The 27,917-nt window shown below is 44.7% G+C and overlaps 1 protein-coding gene across 1 annotated transcript in view; it reads left to right on the top strand.

The window, feature by feature from the left end:
- Positions 1 to 27,515, top strand: part of LOC147464160 (uncharacterized) — a 67,753-nt gene extending 40,238 nt beyond the window's left edge. Inside the window, exon 4 of the mRNA XM_086493133.1 lies at positions 26,894 to 27,515. The gene's annotated coding sequence lies outside the window, so the exon portion shown is untranslated. The remainder of the gene's footprint in view (positions 1 to 26,893) is intronic.
- Positions 27,516 to 27,917: the final 402 nt, after the last annotated feature.

Genomic DNA, 27,917 nt, shown 5'->3' with positions numbered 1-27,917 from the left:
AGGTTTTTGCAAATTAGGGTGTCTGCTCTCGGTAGCCACGTCATCACTTTGTGACATGATTTCTCACAAGCATGATGATTTGCATGAAGATGACGTGATTGTTCACAAGGATGATGAGTTAGTTGATGTTTTTTCTAGCAAAGCTAACCTCGTTGCAGATTCGACTTCTCAGGAAGAACCGATCTTGGCTCTCGAGCATAGGTCCACAGAACCCTCACAGGAAGTATTATGTGTTGACATGATTAGTACGCACGCATTGTTCGAGTGTTTCATTCGTGATTGGTTCTTGTATTTTCGTCAACATCTTTATGTGATCCCTTTTACTAGGCATGACATATTGTACGTTGGGCATGTTTCACTCATGAATGAGCACGAATGTATGCGGATTGTTCATGAAAAGCTGAAAAGTATGCATTCAAGGACGTCACATTTGTAGAAAGAGCACATGAAAGTATGAGCACCAAGCATGGGCATTTCCGTTGTGAATTGCCACAATTGATTGCGAAAGATTCGATCTCCTTGTTTGCGTGTGTGTGGTGAACAGTTTGGCACTCCGTCTATTTGTTCATCTACATTGCATACACAGTCTTTTAGGAAGACAAGATTTTTTCCACTCACTTTACATGGAATAGGTATGTTCATGGTTTTGTGTTGGAAATGGTTTCAAGAATTTTCAGCCATGGAGATTCTTGAAGAAGAAAGAAACACGACTCTCGACGAAGTTGAAGCATTGAAGGAGCCTCTGAAGACTTTGTGTCGCTTTCGGCGCGGCCCAAAGAAGCAAGCGTTGCAGACCTTTATGAAGTTCAAGTACCGCATGACCTACATCTCAGAGTGGGCCGGCGAAGAGTCCCTTCCAGGATTCCGGATGCTATTGGCAATCTCCCTCGACACCATATAGTTCGGTACCAGTATCTCACTTTGAAAAGGAGGGGATGTCACGTGACACATCCAACCCTATGTGTTCGTGGACAAGCTACAACATGACAAGAGTTCAGTTCAGTCAAGTTAGTCTAGAATAGGAAGTGTTCTGGCACTTTTGTGAGTCTGTTCGCAGACCAGGATGTCTAGACACTTAGTGTAGATGCATATCCTCTGGTTGCACACAGCATGATCATAAGCATTCCCATCAAAATACTTCAAGGGAATTTTCCAGTGCGTTTAACCTATTTTCCCTATTTTTGACATTTTTCACTTATTATTTTTAAGTGACTTTTGTTGGAAAGTAGGTAGGGCAAATTGAGTAAGTTTGTATATAAGCAAACCTAGACTAGCACTAATTGGCAGAAGAGGTAGCAGGAGCACCATTGCTCAACAGGCAACTTCTCAGCAAGAACCCTTGGTGGCGTTTTCCGTCCAAGCAAAGACTCCCCTTGCCCTAACGTTTTCCAGCAAGCACCCCTCGCCAAGACAACCCCAACCTAGCGTTTCCATCAGCAAGACATCATCGCCATAGACCTTCAGCAACAGGCGGTTTTCAGCAAGAACACCATCGCCATAAGATCCAGCATGCTAACGTTTTTACACCTGCATACTCAGCCGTTTTGGCATAGCGTTTTCAGCAGATAAGGAACCAACAAATTTTAGCCTTGACCACCTAAAGACCAGCAGTTTTTAGCCATCAGAGATCAGCCCCCATCAGCGTTTTTGGTTCCGGTGATTTTCAGCCATTAGCGTTTTGGCGACAGCAGCAAATCAGCCTCAGTTTTCAGCCAGTGGCGTTTTTGGACAGCAGTACAAAAGCTTCAGTTTTCAGCCCTTAGATCGGTCTCGCCATCCCGTCGTCGTCATCGATCTAGCTTAGACTTGCATCTGTCACATGCATCCACTTTGTACCATTTTGTGCAATCAATAGTAGATTACTCTCGCCGGCGAGAGTGGGGCCTTCGGAGGAGGGTTTTACAACTTCTCTGGTGTCGTATTCTCCTCTCTCTCTATCTCTCAATCTCATACACTTGCACGCACAGTGTCCATTCACTTTGTTAGTGATCATTGCACTCTCTCATTAAGAACGGAAGGCTCTCCCTTCCATAAGAACAAAAGGAACCTTGAGCACAGTTTGAAGCACTCATCTTGAGCAAAGTTCAAACATTCATTCCGTTGCACTTTACATTGGGTTGGGGCATAAGTATGTTGTAACCCAAAGGCTTCAAGGTAAAGCTGCAATACATTTGGTGACTCTGATAGTTCATGCTCTTCCATCCACTTTGCATCCATAGGCGAATAGTTCTTGAACTTCACCAAGTAGCGTCTTGCAACCTGTCCTTGAACTTTTCTGTCCTTATGTGCCAAAACTTGCTTAGGTACCAGGATCTCATCAAGTTCCTCAACTTCTGGCCGATCCTCATCTGGCATATCTTCTGGCACATCACCCACAAAGGGTCTTAGAAGACTCACGCATTATGAATCTTCCACACATCAGGCAATTTCAGCCTGTAAGCCACATCGTTGATCTTGTCAAGCACTTGAAAAGGCCCATAGTAACGCATGCTAAGCTTAAGAAACAGCTATTCCTTGCCCTTCATCTTCTTTAACCTTGTCTTTTTTTCGAACCTTAACAGAACCCAATCACCAGGTGATAACAACAATTCACGACAGTGACGATCAACAACCTTTTTCTGCTTTGCCTGAGTCTTGTCCAAGGCAACTTTAATTTTCTTATACATTTCATCCATGTTTTCAATATATCGATCTGCCTCAAAGATCTTGTCCTTTGTATGCAAAATGGGAGGAACTTTTTTACCGCCTTCAACAATCTCAAAAGGTGCCTTGCCAGTCGACGAATGCACCGTATTATTGTACGCATACTCAAGCATAGGCAAATATTGTTCCCACTTGCTCTTATTATCTGACACATAGCATTTCAACAGATCTAAGACAATAGAATTAGCCTCTTCTGACTGTCCACCATCAGTTTGTGGATAAAACAAAGATGAGAACTTGAGCGTAGTGCACATGTTCTCAAATAATCCTCTCCAAAACAAACTTGTCATGCAAGGATCACGATCACTGATAATCGATTGTGTCATACCATGGTACTTAAACCACATTGTACATGAACAAGCGTGCCATCTAATCAGATTTTATCTTCTTCCTGACAGGGATAAAATGGGCCTGCTTGCTGAACTTGCAGATAATGGTCCATATACCATCATTCCCTGTTGGCGTTCTTGGAAGATCAAAGATAAAGTCCATAGCAATGCTTTCCCATGGCTTATCCGGAATCGGCAGTGGTCATAACAACCCTGGTGCCTTTTGCCTGTCAAACTTGACCTTTTGGCAAATTATGCATGCTCTCACAAAGGCATCTACATCTCTCCTCAAGGTAGGCCAATAGAAGAATGTCTCTACCGCTTTAATTGTCGCATCAATACCACTGTGCCTTGCATACGGTGGGACATGACTCTTTTCCATGACCTTATGTCGCAATGGCCTAATGACACAAAGTCTGCCATGCATTATCATAAAACCATCTCTGAGGAGGTAGTGCTCATGATGTTGCCCCTCTTGTAATTGTTCAAAGATCCTTGCAAAATCTTCAAGAGTAGCATATTGTTCCTTCATGTCATCTTACTCATGATCATAAGGAATTGACACAGCTGAAATTTGTGGCTTCCTTGATAACGCATCAGCCACAACATTCTTCTTGCCTTCCACATGCATAATCTGGAAGTGGAACATAGAAAGAATATTTGCCCATCTCATATGCTTTTCGGAAACTTTGACTGTGTCAAGAAGTATCGCAAGGTCTAATGATCTGTTTGGACAACAAAAGCAGTACCTAAGAGGTAGTGCTTCCAGCTAGAAAAGCGCATGAATCACGGTCAAGAGCTCTTTCTCATAGTCTTGCATAGTCTTCTCTGGCCCTTGCAAAATTCGGCTTTCATAAGTTACTACCCGTCCATCTTGCATTAGCACTGCTCCGATGCTACTGCCACACGCGTCACACTAGACCACAAATGACTTCCTGAGATCTGGCAAAACAATTACTGGATCTGAAGCCAACTTTTCCTTTAAGAGAATAAAAGCTAAAATCTCTTTTTGGGTCCATCTGAAGGTGACCTCTTTCTTTTGCAAAGCGTGAAGAGGTGATGCTATCTCTGCAAAATTCTTGATAAACCTTCTATAGTAGGAACACAATCCCAAGAAGCTTCTAACATCGTGCACAGTCTTCAAGTCTGGCCATTTCTTAATAGCTTCGACCTTTGCGGGATCCATTCTGACACCATCCTTTGAGACTATATGGCCAAGAAAGTGAATCTCTTCCAAGAAGAATTCACTTTTCTTAGGATTGACAAGTAGCCTGTGACTGCGCATCTCTTCAAACACAATGGTCAAGTGATGCCTATGCTCCTCTTCATTCTTCGAACAGACTGTCATGTCATCGAAGAACGTCCCAACAAACTGTTGATGCGAGCGGAAAAGCCGGTCCATCATTATGTTGAACGTGGCAGGAGCATTTGTTAGACCAAACGACATCACTAGAAACTCATAAAGACCAAATGTCGTTCTAATGCAGTCTTGTGCACATCCTCTGGCCTTATACGAATATGATGGTATCCACTCTTAAGGGCTATTCTGCTGAAAATTGTAGCACCCTCTAAACGATCGAGAATATCATCAATTCTAGGAATAGGAAACCTATTCTTGATGTTATTCTTGTTCAATGCACGGTAATTAATACACATGCGCCATGAGCCATCCTTTTTGTGCACTAGGAGCATTGGAGAGCAAAAGGGTGAAGAACATGTTGAATCAGCCCCTTCTCTAATAACTCCTCAACCTGGCCCATAATCTCTTTCTGCTGCACCGCGCTAACCCTGTAGGGAGGTAGGTCTATTTGGTGGGCTACAGTGTACACCCCGGCACCAAATCTATCCGGTGATCCTCAGGTCTCTCTGGTGGCAATTGCGACGGTAATGAATCAAAGAAACAGTCACCAAACTCTCGCAAAAATGTTGACCTTTCTTTATCTGACACAAATAAATTTGACTGACAATTATCTGAGACATCACGTGCAAAAATCAAGTACACAGAAAGATGACTCTTTATTACAGAAGTGATAGCAGAAGCAGATACAATAGGGACAGACTCCCATTTGAGCTTTACGTCCAAAACATGAGTTTTGCCCCTATGTTGGAGGGTGATCGTCTTGCCGAAGGCATCCAACACGCCATGCACTCTGAACATCCACTGAATTCCAAGCAGCGCATCTCACCCTTCCAATGGCATGATATAAAATTCTTCTGTGTCCACATATGACTGAATATGCAGACACAACTTTCCAATAATGGGAGTAACACACTCTGAGTGGCCAAGACATGCCAAGCCTGCCTGTGCTGTGTACCCCATTTCTTCAACTCTGATGCCAGCTTTATAGCTAGCTCTAGTGAGATAAAGTTTGCTTTGGCACGTGGATCAAAGAAGATGAGTGTCGTCTGATCCCTAACTTTACCCCATGCCTTGCATAACTCACTGGCATCTGTACTGGGCTTGTCACCCACCATGTCTGGCACCAAACTTGCCGTTCGTTTAGGCTTCTTGCCTTTCTGGTCCTCTTTATCATGTGAGTCAGCTGGTCTTTTCCTTTGTGGACAATTGGTAGCAAAGTGACCAGGCTGCTCGCATATAAAGCATTTATTTTCAGCCATAAGGACCTTCTTTTCCTCGAGCGACTTGCGCACAAAAGGCTTCCTTTTGTGTTTCTTTGCCTACGCTCCAGAAGTCCCGACTGAATCCTTGTCTTTGGTGGCCTTTTCTGACCCCTGTGACGCTTGAAGAGCCGTTTTCACAAAGGGCTTCTTCGCTGAATTTTTCTTCTGCTACCCTCCTTTTCCGTTTCTCGGAAACCCACTGTCCTCTCCCTTCAACAAGGCAAGACCAATGCTAGCAACTTCCATAAGCTGAGTGAGGGTAGCCACTCTGTTCTTGGTACAGTAGTCTTGAAGCCCTTTAGGCAGCCCACAACAGTACTTCTCTATCTGCTTTGTCAATGGCACAAATCTGTAGGAGGTCGCACTGAGAGTAACGCTTTACAAAACCTTCGATTGTACTCGAGCAAGCTCTTACATGTAGCCGAAGTAAGTTAGTGCCAATCTGTCATGACATCGGCTTCAAATTCATTTTACAGCCAAGCAGATGCAAACGTTTGCTTGAAGTAAACCCAAGTGGTAGGTGCCTGTCCTTGCATTAACAATGTCATCCACCATGTAAGCGCATTGTCCTTTAAGAAAGTGGTAGCTTTCCTGACCTTAGAGACCTCTGTAAAATTCCCTCCTGCATAGGCTGTATCCAACTGCTGGAGGAAAGTGAGGGCCTTTGCTTGATCCTCGAAGCCACTGAAAGCGTTGAACTTTACAGCTGTACCACCTTCTTTGTAAGCTTTCGGCTTTTCCAGTGTCCGGAAGTTGTCATAAGGAATGGTCTGCAACATGGGCACTGTAGTGGGCATGATCGGCACATCTTGGCCATTAACATTTTTGCGTCAGAGGTGCGATATATGGCTGCTGTCCAAAAAAACCAGCCATGTCAAAATGACCCTGTGGCACCCCAAACTGGCCCTGGTTGCACTGAAAACCTTGCTGCATGCCGATACTACCATACATGGGGTTTGGCATCATGCCTTGCATACCCCCAAACACTGTTCCTGGCATGTACGGCTAACTTCCAGGCGCATAACCAGCCATACTTTGGAACACAGATCCATCCCCGAAATACCCAGGATGTACCGTGGGTGGTGGAAAAACTAGATGCATTGTCTGGTATCCAGTTCCCTATCCATTCAAGACAGCATGCGGGCTCTGAAAGGTGGCGGGCTGAACTGGCATAACCTGTGGAATAGGCGTTCTAGCCACCTGCTCAAGGACGGGAGGAACTTGTTTTGGAGCCCTTGACTCCGCAACATGCGAGTGTTCCCTATCCTGCTGAGTCGCATGAAGAACTTGGGCTTGAGCCTCAACAAGCTCCGTTCGCGGTGTAGGTTGCCTATTTTGTTGTTGCACTGGTGGCGCTTGCAAGAACTCCATAAACCTTGGATTTTGCACCAGTTGCGAAAACACATTCACCGCGGCAACTAACTAAGTCCTGAACGCATCATCCTCAAGTTGCCCAGTCATAAAGCCCTGTACTATTGGAGGGACATTCACATCAACAGGAGGTACAGTCTGACGTGGCCGTGAGCTCTCACCAATCTCAAAGACCATAGGAGTTTCTTGTTTGTCCTTCGAAGAGGAACCCTCTTCCATAATGCCCTTCCCTTTGTCGGCCATAGTGTAATCCCGCGTTCCTGTACTTTGTGTCTTTACCCAAAACAACCTAGGCTCACTCTCTGAGGAAAAAGTGATTGATGTCCCGGCAACGGAACCTTGAAACCGGCCCGTGGGACGGTAGGCTTTGGCTTTCACCCGAAATTCTTTACCTTACTTTAGACACACACAGAGAGAGAGTTCTTTGCAAAAGGAACTTGCGACAGGAATTAACACTTAAGTACACACACGGCTCGGAAGCTAGAATGCCCCGAGCAGACGCCCACAACCTGTAGGCCCCAAATTGGCGCCTCTTTCGGTATTTCTTTATTCTTTGAGAGGGTAAATTACAAAGTAGAGTCCTGGGAATTCTTTACCTGTATCCAACTAGATACCACCTGTTTTGGCCAAATTTCGGGAGCATAACAGCCCCAAAACTTGCGCGAAACCAATTCCCTTGCTGGAACTCACTTCCACTGGCATAAACCCTCTGATTCCTGCCCAAAAACAGTAAATTCAGCACGCTGTATTTACTGGTTTTTGCTCTGTTTTCAGCCCTAAACAGTCCCCGAACTGTCTTCTGCCAGTAGGGCACCGTTCCCAATGGTTCTAGCGTCCGTATGGCTGAAAAACAGTCAATTTACAGCGCATGCACAACGCTGAAAACACACCTGTTTGGTGAGGTTATGACCCTCACCGGTGCCTACTTTTGGAGTAGCAGTTAGCTACTCTTGTTCCTGCTCAAGGAGGCTCTTGCCTCAGCACAAAAGCATGAAACCACACAGCTGTACATCAGTCAAATGAAGAGCCCTCTTGTGGGGCATCACATAACTGCACGTAGGGGGGAGAGAGAGCAGTGTGTAGTGTGCAGGATATCACTCCTAGCACCACACTCTACATAGAGTGGAAAGAAAGCACTCAATAGCTCTTAACGTGTGACAAACTGCAAAATGAGGCCTCTCCCAGCTTAAAAATCAGCACCCATTTTTCAGTATGAGGCAAGTGCACAGAATTGTGCCACTTGGCGTGATTACAAGCTTTTTCCCGTTTCGGGGTTACCGCCTAAAAATCTCCCGATTGGTTGTCCAATTGACTTCACGGTAGAGTTGTAAAATGTTCCCCTTGTCATTCCGAAGGTAATGACGCGAACACATTTCACGGCCCAAAATAGCAGTTCCCTAATGTTTAGGAAGCAGGTGGGCTCCCACTGGTCATCTGACCATCGATCCTCATTGAGACCGCATCCAAAAGTGCAATGTGGCCCAACTGTCGGATACTTTCTGTTGGTGATTCCACCTTGACTTTATGCCTTTATTGAGTTCACGTCCTAGTATTCACCAACTTGCTAACTGCGACGCGAGGATCTACATGATCTTGCACTGAGCCTAGACATCCTCTTACTATACGAATTCCAGTGCTGACCAACTTCCCTTCTGCGGGTGAAACTACCGTTCACCTTGGCCATACAATGTCCGACCATTTGCAACTACAAAAAGAGGGTGTCAAAAATAAAACAAAAATCATTGGAAAGAAACCAACAACTAAGGTTAGCAGTTGCCACGTCCTCGTGACAGGGTTCTAAACTGGAAAACCTAATCTAATGGACTTGTTCGGACATGCAGGTCCTGCGAACAGGCTCGCAAAATTGCCGGTACTAATCCTCCTAGGATTCTAGACATCCCTATCTAGGAAGAAGGGAAAAACTGGCTTTGGAAGTTGATGAAGTATGTCCACGTGGCACTCCGAGCCATGTGCACGTGACACAAAATGACCTATGAGACCAATCCGTTACAAACTGGTGAATCCAATACCATGTCTAGATACAAAAGAAGCGATACTAAAATAAATCCTGAAGTGCTGCTAGCTGGAACTGTGTGGGGTGTGTGTGACCACTGATACAATGGGTGCCCAATACAAGAGGGTGATATGATTGGTGATGAATCCATCCTCATCTGTACTCTGGATGTTGAGATACTACGGCTCGAATCCTCTGCTTTAGTCTCCGGTGAAGAGGCATGACTATAGAGCGAAGGGTTGTGACCATTCGAGAAGAGGGGTCCTCCTGGGTTAGTCACACTTCACATTTGCATCTGTAATGAATTAAGAAGAGTGTATAATGTAATAACAAAAACAAAGAATACGTCACAATCATGACATTCCCTCCCATTTAAAATAAAACCCAGGGTAGTTGTAGAAACTCCGGGAGAAGGAAATGTATTGTTATAGTGCTTTTGCATCCAAAGCTCTTTCTGTTAAGTCCCACGTCATGGCACTGTTATTGGCCATAACTATTTTGCCAAACTGAAAATGGATCATATCTGTAACTTGTCTCATCTTTGTCAAAAGTACGAGTATCACATCTGCAACTTGATTAGTGCTTTTGTAAAAGTCATTTGTAACTTTGAGCTTTGTTCAAGAAAAGATTGAATCTTTATCTGCTTGGAGTGAAACTATTGGTAAACTGACTTGAGTTTTCTGTTGAGTGATGACCATTGGTTGGAAATATATAAGGTATTACATTGGTTTGTCTAGAATAGTAAAATCCTCCTGAAGGGATGTCGTAGATTGAGACAGAATAGTGTTTGGAGGTATATCCATTTGTAAAGGTTTATCAATAGAACAAGTTGTCCAAAGATTTGATTATAGCGACTAAAGTTGTGCTGCAAGAGTCTGTATCTGTTTTATTCTTTGCATCGTTGAAGGCAAGGATTGGAGTCTTCAAGTTTAAAAAGTTATTCTTCACCACTGCATTTGGTATTTGTTCAGAGACAAAGACTTTATTCTGCAAGGGCGGTGACGAGGCAAATTTTTTTGCCTGGATCACGATCATAGAAGGGGTTATGTGCTTGTCCGTTGTCACACAAGAACCAGAATATGGTGAATCTTCAGCTTTCTCAGCGGGTATTAAGGCTTCCAATTGAGAAAGGGGAGGTGGAGGGAGTTGTCGCCTCTTTAGACCTCTGAAGAATCCTCTTACACAAGCTGAACCCAGCCTAAAGCTATAAAGGAGACCCCAAGCTTAGCATTTTGGATCATCAATTCGTCAGTGTTACAGGCTTGGACTCTCCAAGCGAGAAATCAATAGCAACAAACGAATAGAAATTGCAGATCCTCTGAACATAAATAGGGAGAGAGAGAGAGAGAGAAGGAGAGTCGACACGGCACGGAGGAGTTCCGAGCCAAGACGCACTGGCCGCAAAGACCGGCCTACTTCTATATTATGATGGTCACAAAGTACAAGTCTTGAGGGACCAATTTTCTTTGAGACTCTGCGTCTCTTACGAGGACGTGGAAACTACTAACCTTAGTTGTTGGTTTCTTTCCCTTGATTTTTATTTAATTTTTGGGACCCTCTTTTTGAAGTCACAAATGGTCAGACATTGTATGGCCAGTGTGAAACAACTGACGGCCTAGAGTTTCACCCGCAGTCGGGAAGGCCAGGTCGCCATGAGATGGTTGGGCCAATCGGCATTGGAATCCGAGAAGTAAAAGGGTGTTTAGGCTTAGTTCAAAGTCATTTGGACCCCTCGCTACACTTGAAAGTTGGTGGGTACTAGGAATTAACTCAATAGAGGCGAACTGGACACATAGCAGCTCCACGGTTGTTTGCCAGATCCATCGGTTGGAGGGGGCGCCCAAATTGAGCGAGAAGGCTGATTTGCAGCTCATTGTGCTACAGTGTGTGTGAGACTTGAGTAGTTGGTGCAGGTGATGAAGCTTTAATGGAAAGCTTGCCTTCTCCCTTGCTCTATGTAGCGCGATGATTTTCTCTCGTGCATCTCTCTCCCCCGGTTGCACATATGGTAATGCCCCACTCGTTGGGCTCCTTAGATGACCATGTACAGTTCTGGGGGTTTTATGCGCGTTTGCCAAGGCAAGAGCCTTTTGAAAAGGATTAGCTAATTGATAATCCCCCACAGGTACGCACAGTTCCATCGGGAAGCATTGCGAAAACGGAGAGTTTTCTCGCGTGAAAACTCGTCCGTTTTAAAGGGGAACTGTTCCATTGCGTGCGCAAGCATCTGAGACACGCGTAGACATGTTCGCTCCGCTCGAAACGGTCCAAAACAGAGAATTACAGCCTGCTGTGTTTTTCTGCAGGTTTAGGGTTTTGCACCTAAACTGCAAGGAATTGCCAGGGGAGCCTCGGAAAGGCCTTGGGATGCATGCACAGGGCTGTAGGCACCTAACAATGGCAAAATAGAAAATTACGGCACGCTGAAATTGACCTGCAGCTCACCGTAAAGCTTCTAGAATGCGGGGAAAAGCGTCCTAGGTGTGTACTTTTGACCTACAAGGATTTTGCACCGCTATGTTGGCGAAATTGGGTCAAAAACCTGCATTTATAGTCATGGACAGGTCCGGACAGCTTGGTGGGAGTTAGGTGAAAGTGATCGGATCGTTTCTTTGCACTAAGAATAAAGAAATATTGAAAGGGGCGCCAATCTTTGGGGCCAATAGGTGTCGGCATCTACTTGGTGGCGCTCTAGCTTCCAAGCCATGTGTGTTTGAAGTGTCAATTGTCACAAATCACTGAAGAACGGAGCCAACCTTCAGATCACGGCCTAAGGGCCTAAACCCTAAGAAGAACATGCAATAGAAGAAGAAGAAGTCCTACCAACTTATGGGACCCCGTCCAATGGGGCCCAAGTGACATAAAGGTATATAAATAAAGCAGGGCCCACACACACAGCCCGGATTTTTCGTTGATTGCTGACATGACAGAACTGCGAATTTCCGTAAAACGCACTGACAGTGCTGATGTGGAAGATTTTTGCAAAACGCGCTGACAGTGTTGACGTGGCAATTGTATGGATTTCCGCAAAATGACAGATTTTTGGACATTGCTTTTGGACCAGATGCTTTTGAGTTTGAAGTCTTTTCATGTAAACTGCTTTTGGGCCTAGGGTTTTTAAATATGAGGCCATGGGCTCATATTTTGGCATGCTTCCTAGAGAAGGTGCAAAGTCTGAAGTGTCGGCTTGTACTGTGTTGATTCAATATAAAGAAATACCGAAAGGGGCACCAAGGGTTGGGGCCAATACTCTCTGGGTTGGAATTCCGCCACTCTGTGTCGCGTGTGCTCTCTCTCTCTCTTTCAGTTCAGTTGTTATTGAAGTGCTAAAAGTCTGTTCAATCTGTTGTTTTCTATTGGCACGTGGTGCCCGTCTTGTGACAGTGGTATCAGAGCATCAGGCGTGTGCTTTTCTGAAAGCATACCGGTCCTACAAAAGAGCAGACATAGCAAACCAGAGACTAATGGAATTTTATTTAAAGTATCTTTGGGTCCCGACCCCGGACTTACTAGCCACTCCCACCCTTACTTCATCGCTCTGTTTTACAGGGCATAAGCCATAAAGAACCCAAGACATGGCGTTCATGGATTCAGCAGAATATTCGCAGCTTCTTCTCAACGAGCTTCACGACATTCTTTCGTGGCATCCTCAGCAGAATCTTCCGATGCTGCAAAGTTTTCAACAATTTTTGAATTACACGTTACCCCCTCTGATGCCTCAGGTGGTACCTCCTCCTCCGACACCAGAAAGTACGAGGGCTTCCAATTGGCAACCTTCACAGTCGTCTATTCCAATTGGGGGAGTTTTCAGGAATATGGTGCAGCCATCTGACCCTGATCGAGTGCAACTGCCTTTGCCACCGTCGTTGCCCCCACCTCCACCACCACCACCGCCACCGCCACCGCCAACAGGCTACAATGGTTGGAGCCCATATGGATACCCTTATTATCCATACCTGGGATATGCGCCTAACCAACCCAAAGATTTCAAAGATGGCGGCACGACAATCAAATTTTTTTACTTTTTCCGGGTGAAAGATCGCAAGAAAGCATTGTAGTTCCAACAGCAATTCGACAACATCTATTCTTTGGGGAACTATACAGAAGAATCCAAGATTTCTTAAGCAGCGGGATTTCTTAAAGATAATGCTATGCAATGGTGGAGTTCAATCGCGACACAACCGCATGCTCCAAGGACCTGGCAAGCATTTTCAAGTTGCCCCACTTTGCCAAAATCCTGACTTCAAACATAGAAGTCATGTAACTACGTGTCCCTTAAGTTCATTTCCTTGGAGGACCAGTGCGAGCGCTACACCATTGGACTACCATCTTCATTGCAGGAATATATTCTCTCCAAGCAAGTCTCTACCATGCAAGAGCTTATGGACCATGCCGCTGTCGGCTACAAGCTCATGAAGGGAAAGTTGGAGTTTACCACAGAAGAACCTCCGGCCACTAACCACAACTCTCGATAACAACGAACAAATGCTCGGGAGTCTCGTGACACCCAATCTCAAAGGCCTCGTCTGACACAACATCAACGAGAAACCCTTTTACAAGAAGACCGATGCTTTGGATGTTTTCAAACAGGACATACATTTACTACATGTCCTGAGCGAGCCTCGAAGTCTTTAGAGCAACCTTCTGCTCCCACGACAGAACGATCCTCAGGGCCACCGCCAGCCAAGAGAGCTAGACCCGCTATTGGACTAGTCCCTGATATCTATGGCATACGCCTTGAAAGTACAAATGAATTGTGTCGAGCATATGGCAAAGTCAACGGCTTCAAAGCCCTTATTTTCTTTGACCCCGGAGCTACGGAGAACTTCATCCATCAAGAATTCTTGAAGCAGATGCACTTTGATTGTGATGCAGAGGGTGGAGAAATTGAAGCTGAGCTAGCCACGGGGCAAACTCAGAAAGTGATACCGCTCATTGGTGCTCTTCCAGTGACTATCCAAGAATATCATGGAAAAGCCGATTTCCACATTATGAAGTTGGGCAATTGCAACGTTCTCTTGGGCATGCCTTGGCACGACAAGAATGATGCGACTCTCCAGGTTTGGAACCGAACCATCACCGTGACACAGAAGGGCAAGCCAGTCATCCTCAAAGTTTGGTTGTCTGAACAAAGCCTTGAATGAGCTCTCTAATTGTTTTATAGTTAGATACTTTTAAACATTGTTTGAGAAAGTATTGTTTGAAATTTGTTGGAAATGGATGCTATCTGTTTTAAACCTGTCTTGGTGCCGATTTGAATTGTTTGCCTTCGGTTTTAATACTGGTTTCAATGATTGCTGATTTAACTCCCGGGTGGAGTAGTGAGAAATGCTGTTTTGGTATTGTTTGAACATCCGAACGACGCAGATGGGATGTCTGGGGAGCGTTTGTTTGTATGCTTGAACCTCCAAGTGACACAAGATGCGGTCTGGGGAGCGTTTGGTTGTACAGTCCTTTGAGCTCATGGCCCGGACCTTTTTAGGTTATTTGCGGAGGGAGTGACGAGGTAGTCGTTGAGTAGCTTCATACCGCAGACCGTTTGTCTCGGGGGAGTGCTCAACGGTGCTGTTTGTTGTGTCTGTAACATGCATATGTGAGCAATTGTTCTGCATTGTGATGTGCCAACCACTGAATATTCCTAATTGGATGAGATTGCCTGGGTATGTGATTTTAGTGCATCAAGACACCTGTGGAAGATCAGTGCGGTCTGGGTGTGGTGGCTAATTTTATTACACCGGAATATCAAGAGTTCCGATCTGGACGAAAGGAGAAGCAAACTCCCTGATCAAAAGAGCCGAGAGGAGAAGCCAACTCCTTGATCAAAAGAGCCGAAAGGAGAAGCCAACTCCTTAACAAAAAGAGCAAACTGATTGTCTCTCGGAATGTCCCTCGGAAATTTTTGAGCTAACTTGAGTTGTTTTGCAGATATGTTGTCGTAATCGCGGACGATTACTTTCTTTCAAGAAGGGGGGATATCACAAATTGCTGACGTGTCAAGTCACTGAAGAACAGAGCCAACCTTCAGATCACGGGCCAGGGGCCTAAACCCTAAGAAGAACAAGCAACAGAAGAAGAAGAAGTCCTACCAACTTATGGGACCCCGTCTGACGGGGCCCAAGTGACATAAAGGCATATAAATAAAGCATGACCTACACACACACACACACAGCCTGTGCCAACCACTGAATATTCCGAATTGGATAAGATTGCTTGGGTATGTAATTTTACTGCATCAAGACACCTGTGGAAGATTAGTGCGGTCTGGGTGTGATGGCTAATTTTACTACGTCGGAATATCAAGAGTTCCGATCTAGACAAAAGGAGAAGCCAACTCCCTGATCAAAAGAGCCGAAAGGAGAATCCAACTCCTTGAACAAAAGAGCCGAAAGGAGAAGCCAACTCCTTAACGAAAAGAGCAAACTGATCGTCTCTCAGAATGTCCCTCGGAAATTTTTGAGCTAACTTGAGTTGTTTTGCAGATATGCTGTTGTGATTGCGGACGATTACTTTCTTTCAAGAAGGGGGGATGTCACAAACTGCTAACGTGTCAAGTCACTGAAGAATAGAGCCAACCTTCAGATCACAGCCCAGGGGCCTAAACCCTAAGAAGAAAAAGCAACAGAAGATGAAGAAGTCCTACCAACTTATGGGACTCCGTCCGATGGGGCCCAAGTGACATAAAGGCATATAAATAAAGCATGACCCACACACACACAGCCTGTGTCAACCATTGAATATTCCTAATTGGATGAGATTGCCTGGGTATGTAATTTTAGTGCATCAAGACACCTGTGGAAGATCAGTGCGGTCTGGGTGTGATGGCTAATTTTACTACGTCGGAATATCAAGAGTTTCGATCTGGACAAAAGGAGAAGCGAACTCTCTGATCAAAAGAGCCAAAAGGAGAAGCCAACTCCTTGATCAAAAGAGCCGAAAGGAGAAGCCAACTCCTTGATCAAAAGAGCCGAAAGGAGAAGCCAACTCCTTAACAAAAAGAGTAAACTAGTTGTCTCTCGGAATGTCCCTCAGAAATTTTTGAGCTAAGTTGAGTTGTTTTGCAGATATGCTGCTGTAATCGCGGACGATTACTTTCTTTTAAGAAGGGGGGATGTCACAAACTGCTGACGTGTCAAGTCACTGAAGAATAGAGCCAACCTTCAGATCACGGCCAAGGGGCCTAAACCCCAAGAAGAACAAGCAACAGAAGAAGAAGAAGTCCCACCAACTTATGGGACCTCGTCCGATGGGGCCCAAGTGACATAAAGGCATCTAAAGAAAGCAGGACCCACACACACACAGCCCGGATTTTCCGCTGACTGTTGACGTGGCAGAACTGTACGAATTTCCGCAGAACACGTTGACATTGCTAACGTGGTAGTTGTATGGATATCCGCAAAATGTGTTGGCAGATTTTTGGGCATTGCTTTTGGACTAGATGCTAATGAAATTTGAAGGCCTTTCATGTAAACTGCTTTTGAGCCTTGGGCCTTTAAATATGAGGCCATGGGCTCATTCTTTGGCATGCTTCCTAAAGAAGGTGTAGAGTCTGGAGTACCGGCTTGTACTGTGTTGATGCAATATAAAGAAATACTGAGAGGGGTGCCAAGGTTTGGGGCCAATACTCTCTAGGGTGGAATTATGCCACTCCGTGTCGCGTGTGCTCTCTCTATTTCAATTCAGTTGTTATTTGAATTACTAAAAGTTTGTTCAGCTTGTTCTTTTCTATTGGCACGTGGTGCCAGTCTTGTGACATCAATTCCCATTACAGGTTTTTATTTGCAAAGTTTCTTTGTGTCGTAAAGTCTAAAGTAAACTTTTGGGTGAAAGCCAAAGTCTACCGCCCTACGGGCCGGTTTCATGGTTCCGTTGCTGGGTCAGAATCACTTTTTCCTCAAGACGTGAGCCTCGGTTGGTTTTTGGTGAAGACATAGAGTACAGGAACTTGGAATTACACCATGGTTGACAGGACAAACGACGCCAGGGAAGAGGTTTCCTCTTCGTAGGACAGACTGGCTATTCCTCCAGTGTTCGAGGTTGGCGAGAGTTCACGGCCACCCCTGTCTGTACCTTTTGTTGATTTGAATGCTCCACAAGGTCAAGGGTTTATGAGTGGGCAATTGAAAGAGGATGTGTTCATGACACAATTGGTTGCTTCTGTGAATGTGTTCTCTCGGTTGGTGTACATTCCTAGGTTTATGAAATATGTGCAAGCGCCACCAATGTCAGAGCAGACAAGGCAACCGTCTCATGCACTAGAGGTTGTTGAGGCTCAAGCCCAGGCCCCTTATGCGTCTCAGCAGGGCGGGGAACACTCACATGTTGCGGAGTCACGTGGGGCTCCAAGGCAAGTTCTTTATGTCCATGAATAGCTGGTTATGATGCCTATTCCACAGGCTTTGCCAGTTCAGCCCACCACCTTTCAGGTTTTTTCACCACCCACAGTACATCATGGGTGTTTCGGGGGTGGATCTTTGTTCCAAAGTATGGCTAGTTATGCGCTTGAAAACCAGCAATATATGCTAGGAACAGTCTTTGGGGTTATGCAGGGCGTGATGCCAAACCCCATGTATGGTAATATTGGCATGCAGTAAGGCTTTAAGAGCAATCAGCCAGGTTGGGATGCCACAAGGCAATTTTTGCATGGTTGGTTTTTTGGACAGCAGCCAGATATGGCATTGACGATGCAAAATGTCAATGGTCAAGGAATGCCGATGATCCCTATTACAGTGCCCATGTTGCAGATGCTTTCCTATGACAATTTGGGAGCACTGGAAAAGCCAAAAGCATACAAAGAAGGTGGTGCATGTCACGCGCGCACTTCACTTGCGCCACGTGGACACGCTTCTGCCATAGTCTAGCGTCAGTCTTAGCGTAGGACTGAGCCTGGCACTTTGTGAGCCTCTAGCAGGATGTGCATGCCCAGGCCGGTCACACTTGCATACCCTTTCTTGCATAGTACAGTCATTTCAGCATGAGCATTTTCTACCATGTGAACCGCCTCTTATAGGTCATTTATTTGTAAGTGACTTTTGGAATTCTTTTTAAAAATCATGAGTTTGTTGGAAAAGTAGGTAGGGAAAATTGCTAAAGAGCTATAAAAGAAACCATTGGGCACTCAGTAGAAGCAGGGACACAAGGAGGCAGGCACCCAGCAGGCAGGCAGCACCTCAGCAGGAGGCCTAGCGTTTTCTCAAGAAGAAGAAGACCCAGATCAGCCTGGCGTTTTCAGTTTTCAGCCTTAGCCTCGGGAGAACCCGCTCCCACCAGGTTGCAGATCCTCGCCAGATACCCCATCTAGTACTAGATCAGCCTAGCGTTTTCAGAATTCAGCAGATCAGCCAGCGTTTCAGATTTCAGTCAGATCAGCCAGCGTTTTTGCATTTCTGTCCTAGCCCGCGAAGCGGTTGCAGATCCAGGCCGCAGTATTGCCGCAGTAGCAGATCCCCCGCAGAACACCTAGCGTTTTCAGTTTTCGGCCTTGACGCCGTCGTCTTTGACACCATCGTTGTCCTTGTCACAGTCACCATCGTCGACATCATCTTCATCGACATAGAACAACAGTATTCGTTGTCGACATCATCGTCTTCAACATAGATCCCGTTGTCGACATCACCGTCCTCGACACAGAACCGTCGTTGACTTCACCGTCTTCGACACAGTACTGTTGTCGACCTCATCGTCATCAACAAAGACCCTTAGTACCTCGTCGTTGACCTCTCCGTTTTCGACGTTGAACTCGTAGTACCTGTCGTCGACATCATCGTCTTCGACGTAGTCCCCTTCAGTACTTCAATACCTAGCATCAATAGCATCAATACCCATTAGCATCAGCATCAGCATCTCAGCATTTGGTCATTGTAGCAACGTTGTGCAACAATAAAGAAAGTACTTGCTCTGGCAACAGAGCAAGGGGGACCTTGAGGGTTGGGACCCGACATCCCTATGTCGTCTCTTTTCTCTCTCGTCTCTCTCTTTCAGTTCAGTTTAGTTCTTTCAAGCGAAATAAAGTGTCCCTTGTGTTTGTGTGCGGAGTACTAGATCCGAGCAAATCCTTATTCTCTCCGCTACACGTGATAGTGCAACTATAAAGTTTGATACTTTCAGCAGCGTTGAGGATAAGGCAAAGGCTCTTACTTTCCTCCAGTAGTTCGATACAGCTTATGCAGGAGGGAATTTTACAGAGGCCTCTAAGGTTAGGAAAGCTGCCACTTTCTTGAAAGGCAATTCACTTACATGGTGGACGACACTGTTGATGCAAGGACAGGCACCTGCCACATGGGTATACTTCAAAAAAATGTTTGCATCTTCGTGGCTGTCAAATGAATTTGAAGCCGATGTCATGACGGATTGTCACCAACTCACTGCGGCTACTTGCAAGAGCCTATAGGAGTACAATCGGAGGTTTTGTAAAGCGTTGCTCTCAGTAACCTCCTACAGGTTTGTGCCATTGACGGAGCAGATTGAGAAGTACTGTTGTGGGCTGCCTGAAGGGCTCATAAACTATTGTACAAAGAACAAAGTGGCTACCCTTATTCAACTTATGGAAGTTGCCAACACTCGTCATACCTTGTTGAAGGGAGAAGACAAAGGATTTCGGGGCAACGTGAAAGGGGGTACGTCAGAGAGAAGATTAGCAAAGAAGTCCTTTTTACAAAAGTGGATTTTGAAGCTTCCCAGGAGTCTGAAAGAGGAGAGAGAGCTGAAAATTCAGCCAAGCCTTTTGGAGCACATGCCAAAAGAAAGAAAAGTTAAGGGACAGATTGCAACTTGCAAGACGCTATTTGGTGAAGTTCAAGAACTATCCACCTACGGATGCAAAGTGGATGGAAGAGCATGAACTGTCAAAGTCACCAAATGTGTTGTAGCTTTACCTTGAGGACTTAAGGTTACAACCTACGTATGCCCCAACCCAACGTGTGCAAAGGAGGGGTAATGATGGAGCTAGCACATCGAATGTACATACGGATTCAGTGCAATAGAAGTGTGCATCGCTCTTCAAGTGGTAAAGGTATTATGCTCACTTCTATCGTAGATGGAAATGATGAAAGTATGAAGGTCTCATTAAGTCATTTGTATCTATGTGTTATGACCTTTCTTGCGGGTACATGCGATGATAAAAGCGTGCTAACAACACAAGATCATCAATGGCATGTATATATGGCATGCAATCGAGGACGTTTGCGATTTCAAGAGGGGGGTATGTCACGAGGACATAGCAACTGCTAACCTTAGTTGTTGGTTTCTTTCCCTTGAATTTTATATAATTTTGGGACCCTCATTTTGAAGTCACAAATGGCCGGACATTGTATGGCCAGTGTGCGGCCGACAGTTTCAGCCGTAGCCGGGAAGGGCAGGTCGCCACGAGATGGTTGGGACAGTCGACATTGGAATCCGAGCAGTAAAAGTGTGTTTAGGCTCAGTTTTAAGTCATTTAGACCCCTCACTACACTTATAAGACGGTGGTACTAGGAATTAACTCAAAAGAGGCAAACTGGACACATGTCGCCTCCAGGGCTGTTTGCCAGATCCATCAACTAGAGGGGGCGCCCAAATTGAGAGAGAAGGCTGATTTGCAGCTCATTGTGCTACAGTGTGTGTGAGAGTAGTTGGTGCAGGTGATGAAGGTTCAATGAAAAGCTTGCCTTCTCCCTTGCTCTATGTAGCACGATGATTTGCTCTCGTGGATCTCTCTCCCCGTTGCACATATGGTAATGCCCAACTAGTTGGGCTCCTCAAATGACCATGTAGAGTTCTGGGGATTTTATGTGCGTTTGCCAAGGCAAGAGCCTCTGAACATGATTAGCTAATTGCTAATTCCGTACAGGTACGCACAGTTCCATCGCGAAGCATTGCGAAAAAGGAGAGTTTCTCGCGGGAACTGTCCCATTGCGTGCGGAAGCATCTGAGACGCGTAGACGTGTTCGCTCCGCTCAAAACAGTCCAAAACAGAGAATTACAGTCTGCCGTGTTTTTCTACAGGTTTAGGGTTTTGCACCTATACTACAGGGAATCGCCAGGGGAGCCTCGAAGAGGCCTTGGAATTGCGTGTACACGACTGTAGGCACCTGGCAAAACAGAAAATTACAGCACACTGAAATTGACCTGCAGCTCACCGTGAAGCTTCCGGAATGCAGGGAAAAGCGTCCTAGGCGTGTACTTTTGACCTGCAGGGATTTTGCGCCGTTATGTTGGCAAAATTGGGTCAGAAGCCTGTGATTACAGCCATGGACAGGTCTAGACAGCTTGGTGGGAGTTAGGTGAAAGTGATCGGATCGTTTCTTTGCACTAAGAATAAAGAAATACCGAAAGGGGCGCCAATCTTTGTTGGCTAGTCTTTGAAGCCAATAGGTGTTGGCGTCTGCTTGGTAGCACTCTAGCTTCCAAGCCGTGTGTGTTTGAAGTGTCAATTCCCGTTACAAGTTTTTATTTGCAAAGTTTCTGTGTGTTCTAAAGTCTAAAGTAAAGCTTTGGGTGAAAGCCAAAGTCTACTGCCCTACGGCCCGGTTTCAACGTCCACATGCTCTCTGGAGAAAGTGGCCCCTAGGGCGCTTATAAACAGTACAAGGGATGCCTAATAGCAGAGCCCCAAAAGCACATAGTCCAAAAGCAATGAAACCCAAAAGCAGCGGCTCTCAAAAGCTTGCGAAATCTGCCCAAATCAGCCAACAGTGCAAAACGCAAAAATCCGTATCAGCAACGCAATTTACGGAAATACGTACAGCCTACCACGTCAGCATGTCAACGCGATTTGCAGAATTCTCAGCCAAAGATCAAGCTTTTGGTTTTTAGGGTTTCAGACTCTTCGACCTGTGCTCCACGAGTTCTTTAAGTTGGTGGGTTAGGTTTAAAAATCATAACCCCTTTTTAGGCCCCAACTTCTTCAAGGTTCTTTTTGATTCAGTTTCGCTTGTCCATTGGGCCATTTCCCTTCGAGTTGGGCATGCCACGTCATCACTTTGTGACATTTCCCCCTCTTGAAAGAATTGTTATCGCCCTCGATACGCCCGTAAAAATGGCTAAAGGAGAGAAATTTTCTTGAGTAGACACTAACTCTATGTACTCATGCATCAGACTCCACCAATCTAGCACTTCTACAAAGACCTCAGTGACTGATCAATCACATTTCTGTCGAGGGTCTCAGATATAAATCATGATCATTTTAATATATTCAGTAATCACGTCCATACAACGTTGGTCTTTTCATGGATGTCTTGATCTACTAAATCTTGGTATTATCGAATCCATATTGTTTCTTTTCACATTTCAATTACCGAAACCATGCCCATGACCATCCTCACCATACAGTATATCCACACACATAGTTCACAGTGAACGCCGTGTTTCAATCATTCAATCTAGCCATCTCATTCCGTCCAGAACTCTTGATGCACCTAGATCACTGTGTAGCCATCTCATCCTTCCAAAACTCTTGATGCACTCACAACAACATCCAGTCATCTCATCCAGATAGACATCTTGATGTACTAGAATCTCGTTCAATTCACATTCAGTTCTCATTTACTTAAACATCACATCCAAATCTCGTTGATCTCTTACAGATGTCGAGATGCACTAAGTTCAAATCATTCATTAGACAAAATGCTGCAGATATTTCATATTTCTCTACATGTCTCTAACAATACACACATGAAAGAGTACATGTTTTCAGTTCATCAAGGAAATTTTCAATTCAGTGCACATCTATTCATAAAGTCATCCCGCAAAATACTGTCAACCTATCAGTATCCATAAAATCTCAAAGAGAAATTAGTGTTTTTATTCAATGTAGGCAATCTGTGACAAAGGAGTGGAGTGGCTTTCCTCTTGTGCAGTTTGCACGGCACCAGATTCAACCTGCGGAAGAGTAACTTTTGGCATAGACTCTGCTAATATTCCAAAAGCTTCAAGGTACAACTCTCTTTGAAGAGAATTTGCGATGGTCTCCTCCATCCACTTTGCATCAAGGGCCAAAAAGTACCCTTGACCAAATTATCCGGTGGACCGAGCTCACCTTTTTGTTCTTTTTTCTTTGTGCCATATGACCTGTTGGCAGCACTGTTGTCCTCCCCTGTCCTTCGCACCTCAATCTCTATTGTTGGAATTCTCTGATAAACCATCGTCCAATTCCTCAGCTTCGTGGGAACCCTCATATGTACTATCTTCTGATTCTCTTTCTTCTTCGGAATTCTCTGATGAAGTTGCATTTGGTTCCCTTAGTTTGTTCTCCTCACTGAAAGACTCTTGTCATGTTGAGGTGAACACTAACCTGTCCGTAGGATAAGTCAATGAGCCTGCATGCATTCCAAAGCCTTGCTGGCATGTCCCATAAGTCTTTGAATGGAATCAGACTTCTGCTGCAGACAATACCGTCGAATCTCTTTTGGCAAACCACAACAAAACCGCTCAATCTGGTCGCTCAAAGTGACCCTCCGAAATGAGGACACTGGCAAAAATGTATCGCAAAACCTCTGGCAGTTGTCATTCAACGTGTCTTTCTTAGTCATTCTCAAATGATGCCAAGCTGTGATGACATTCTCCTCATTTCCTTCTGATATCCAAGTTGAAATAAAAATTCTCTTGAACTTACCCACTTTGTAGGTGCGTCTGTGTAACAACGGAGTAGACCACTATTTCTGCACATTTCCTTTCAAGTAAGATGCTGCCCTTCGCACCTTAGAGCGTTATGAGAACCTACCTCCCAACAAGGCAACATCAAATTGCTATATAAACTCAAGGGCTCCATGTGTGTCGTGATAGCCTGAATATGTTAAACCTGACTGCTTGACCTCCATCCTTGAACTCCTTGGTCTTCTTGTCCATTTGTTCACTGTCAAAAGAGGACGAGCTCTCCTTTGAATTGCTAGATAGCCTCCCATGCCCTCTAGACTTTTCCAAAAATATGCTTTTCTAACCTTTGCTCCGCTTCTTCCGCCTTTTCTCATCCTCTTTGGAACTAGAGGACAACGAACTGTCAGAACTCTCTGAACACTAAGAAAATCCGAGTCATCCTCGTTTCTTGGATATGTTTACCACCTCGAAGGTCGACTTCCGGCCCAAATAACCGAGGAAATCCATTGATTTCCTCTTCTTTTGAGAGTGCTTTAAGCCTTTCCTTGGCAGGTTCATCTTCAAGAGCTTTGTCAAACTCTTTTTGTGAGTACAATTTTTGCTTTTTTGCACTCGACTTTTCTTACAACTTCCTTCCCGCTTCAAGAGGAGAATCAACGGCCTGTCGCCATCACTAGTGAATCTCATCAATGAGGTAATTCTTTAGATGCTTCACATATTTCCGGTTTCTTGAGTGCTCTTTTTACACACGTATCAACCTGCCGTTGACGTTTGTACTCCGCTCTGGCGAAATTTCCCGCCAGAAATTCACTTAAATCTTTGCTGATTTCTTCAATTCCCGTGTTGGGTTTCAACTTTTCTTCATCTCCTCGCAAAGGGGTGTCGTCTTTTCAGATTCTTTTCATGTGTGCTACAGAAAGGATCGGATCCTCGTAGAAGAAGAATCGTTGTGAGCTTTGATACCACTATTACAGGCTTGCACACGCCAAGCGAGAAATCAATAGCAACACACGGACAGAAACTGCAAAAATCATTGAACTTAAATAGGGAGAGAGAGAGAGAGAAGGAGAGTCGACTCGGCACAGCAGAGCTCCGAGCCAAGACGCACTAGCCCCAAAGATTGGCGCCCCTTCTGGAATTTATTTAATATTATGCTCGCAAAGTACAACTCCCAAGGGTCCAACTCGCTCCGAGACTTTGTGCCCATATGCTCTCCAGAGAAGTGACGCCTAGGGCACTTATAAATAGTACAAGGGATGCCCAATAGCAGAGCCCCAAAAGCACATAGTCCAAAAGCACTACAACCCAAAAACAATTGTTTGTAAGTGACCCCTAGGGCACTTATAAACAGTACAAGGGATGCCCAACAGCAGAGCCTCAAAAGCACTGCAATCCAAAAGGAACTGCTCTCAAAAGCTTGCGAAATCTGCCCAAATCAGCCAGCAGTGCAAAACCTGGAAATCCATATAGCCTGCCAAGTCAATATCAGCAGCGCAATTTTTGGAAATCTGTACAGCCTACCACGTCAGCATGCCAACACGGTTTACGGAATTCTCAGCTAGAGATCAAGCTTTTGGTTTTTAGGGTTTTAGGTCCTTCGGCTAGTGCTCCACAAGTTCTATAAGTTGGTGGGTTGGGTGTTAAAAATCCTTTGGATTGAGTTTCTCTTGTCCCCTATGCATTTCTCTTCCAATTGGGCACGCCACATCATCACTTTGTGATAGTTAGCCAGTACGAGCAGTACCCTAGGGGCAGCCATCCCATCAGCATTCCAAATCCTCTAGTGTTTTTCACCATCTTCTTCAGCACTTCAGCCATGGCATTTTTCCATCAGCATACTCAGTCAACTAGCGTTTTCAGCCTACAGTAGCAAATTAGCATCACCAACAGACTTCAGCCCTAGCATTTCCAAAAGTTGCAGATCTCAGCCATAGCACCAGCGTTTTGATTCAGCCCTCCAGCGTTTTTCAGTTTTCAGCCATCCTCATCAGCACCCTCGACATCGGCAATAGCAAATCAGCCCATTACCTCGTCCTCGTCAGTTGCAGATCCCAGAGACTTCCAGTAGCGTTTTGCATTTTCAGCCCTTAGCGTCGCAGATCCAAGCATCCATAGTCAGATCACATCAGCATCTAGATCCATTGAATTAGCATTTGTGCAATCTAAAGCAAATACCTTTCTAGCAATAGAGAGGGGGGCCCTTGGAGGGGGGTTTGGGACTGGTGCTTGTTTTCTTTCTCTCTTCCTCACACTCGTAGAACCTTCACTCACAATATCTCTCTCTTCTGTCTTTAGCCTATTGCACAATCTCTCATGAACTAAAAGGAACCTTGTGTACGTATTGAGCAGTCATCGTGAGTTATCACCATAAATCACTTCTGCTGCACATTACATTAGTGTAGCTTCTAGCTCAGAGTAATCTTCTTTTTGCTTGGATAGTCGAGGACTGATACTACATAGAGCAAGCTTGTGTACAGTAATTTTTTAATTTGCTTTACCATGCCCATCATATGAAATGTTTGATAGGTTGTTTAAGAGTTTAGGTCACTATGGAATGGTTAAAGTAGGACATTACTTTATGTTTCATTGGTTGTTTATGAGTTTAGGTCACTATGGAATGGTTAAAGTAGGACGCTACTTTATCTTTTTTGTCTTAGGTAGGCTATGGTCACATATAGTTCAGTCAGGCTGGCCAATCATACTTTTTCCATATACGCATGGAAAACGTATGGAAAAAATTATGCTGGCCTCTATCTTTAAAGTCTATTTGCGTCTCCATAGGCGTCAAATGAGCATACACAGTCGGCCTCATAAGATGATTGCCCTCTACCAAAAGATTTCCCAAAGGCTGGAGGCATCTTCTCGTGGTCATGCATATCAAGAAAAGTAATCGGGCAACTCAAAGTATCATCACATGCACTAGAGAATGAGGCCTGCCATGCCACGTGCAGTCCTTGCTATGCAAATCATGTAGACAGGGGTCGAGAGGGACATGTATAACATTGCAGTCAATCACCATGACAACTTGGGGACAAACTCCTTACTCATATTGATCTGCAAACCTACGTGTGAAAACTGAAATTGAAAAGCAATGATTTTCATTTCAAGAAACAAACGGCCGAGTACCGCTCAGAGAGAGAGATGCACTGGAGGTGGCCCATGCATTATTTCTTTGTTGCTTCATAAGACGCACACAGCGTAGTACAATGTTTCTCTTATGGTGAGAGAAGATGCTATGTAAAGTACGAAATCTAATGCTTTGCTCTGTCTTGTTGTTCCGTTACAGCTGATGCTTTATGACACTAAGCTCAAAAGCAGCACTGCAAACTAAAGGTATGTGTGAGTTTTGGAGAAGTACAGCCACATTGATTTTGCTTCTCTGCATCTTTTTGCTTCTGTGACCTCTCTTCATTTGTATAGTGCTGTCACATCAATGCCAATCAGTTCGTCTCATGATGCCACAGTATCATATCAGCACCATGTCAACACAACCAGATTAGCATCTAATGACATTACTCCCTTCTTTGAATAAGCTAATCATCTTTGAGCTGGCTCAAGACTACCATAAAATGTCACCAATATCCAATCATGAGAAGAGCAAAAAATAACAATGTGAACTAGCTCTTTAGATTCTAGCCATCTCTCGTATAAAAGAGCTGTAGTCTCCACACAGTGAACTAGTTATTGGATCCTTGTCTATCGATCATGTAAAAGAGTTGGGAATCTCCACAGTGAGATGGTTCATTGGATCCTAGTCTGTCCATCACATAAAAGAGTCGTTGTAGATAAGACTAAAATTAACAGTGAACTAGCTTATTGGATCCTAGTCTGTTTGCGATCTAAAAAAGTTTGACCTCCAAAAATCATCTATGATTTTTCCTACCTGCAAATGGGCCTAATTTTTCATACTCTTTGAGAACACAATCGAACCACACATCATCAACGCTTGTTCTATGCTAGAGTGCAATCTGATCTCTTGTTAATTCATCTTTTATGAAGTAATTTGGCATTTCCAAACTGTTCGCGAATTATTAAGCAAGCAAAAAAATTCCACTAGTTTCAAACTTATTAACAAAACTTCTTTTGAATGTTAATGCAATATGCGATGAATCAAATGCGAAGCAAAATTGAGATAGTCCATGAGAGGACGTTGGTTCACCCGTGAGGAACCCATTTTGCACAATACTGAGCCTCAATTTTCTGCTTGCAAAGTTGAGCAAAAACTGGGCCTCTATTTATAAGAGGAGAAATTGAGGACTTCCAATCTGGTTTCACCTTCATCCACTTTAGAAGCTGATTCGGTACATAGA

This window comes from Adiantum capillus-veneris, chromosome 2 (genome assembly GCF_014529385.1).
Source record: "Adiantum capillus-veneris isolate H3 chromosome 2, ASM1452938v2, whole genome shotgun sequence".
Taxonomy (NCBI): Eukaryota; Viridiplantae; Streptophyta; class Polypodiopsida; order Polypodiales; family Pteridaceae; genus Adiantum; species Adiantum capillus-veneris.
Note: the sequence above shows the minus strand (reverse complement) of the source record. Positions and strands in the feature narration are given on the sequence as shown.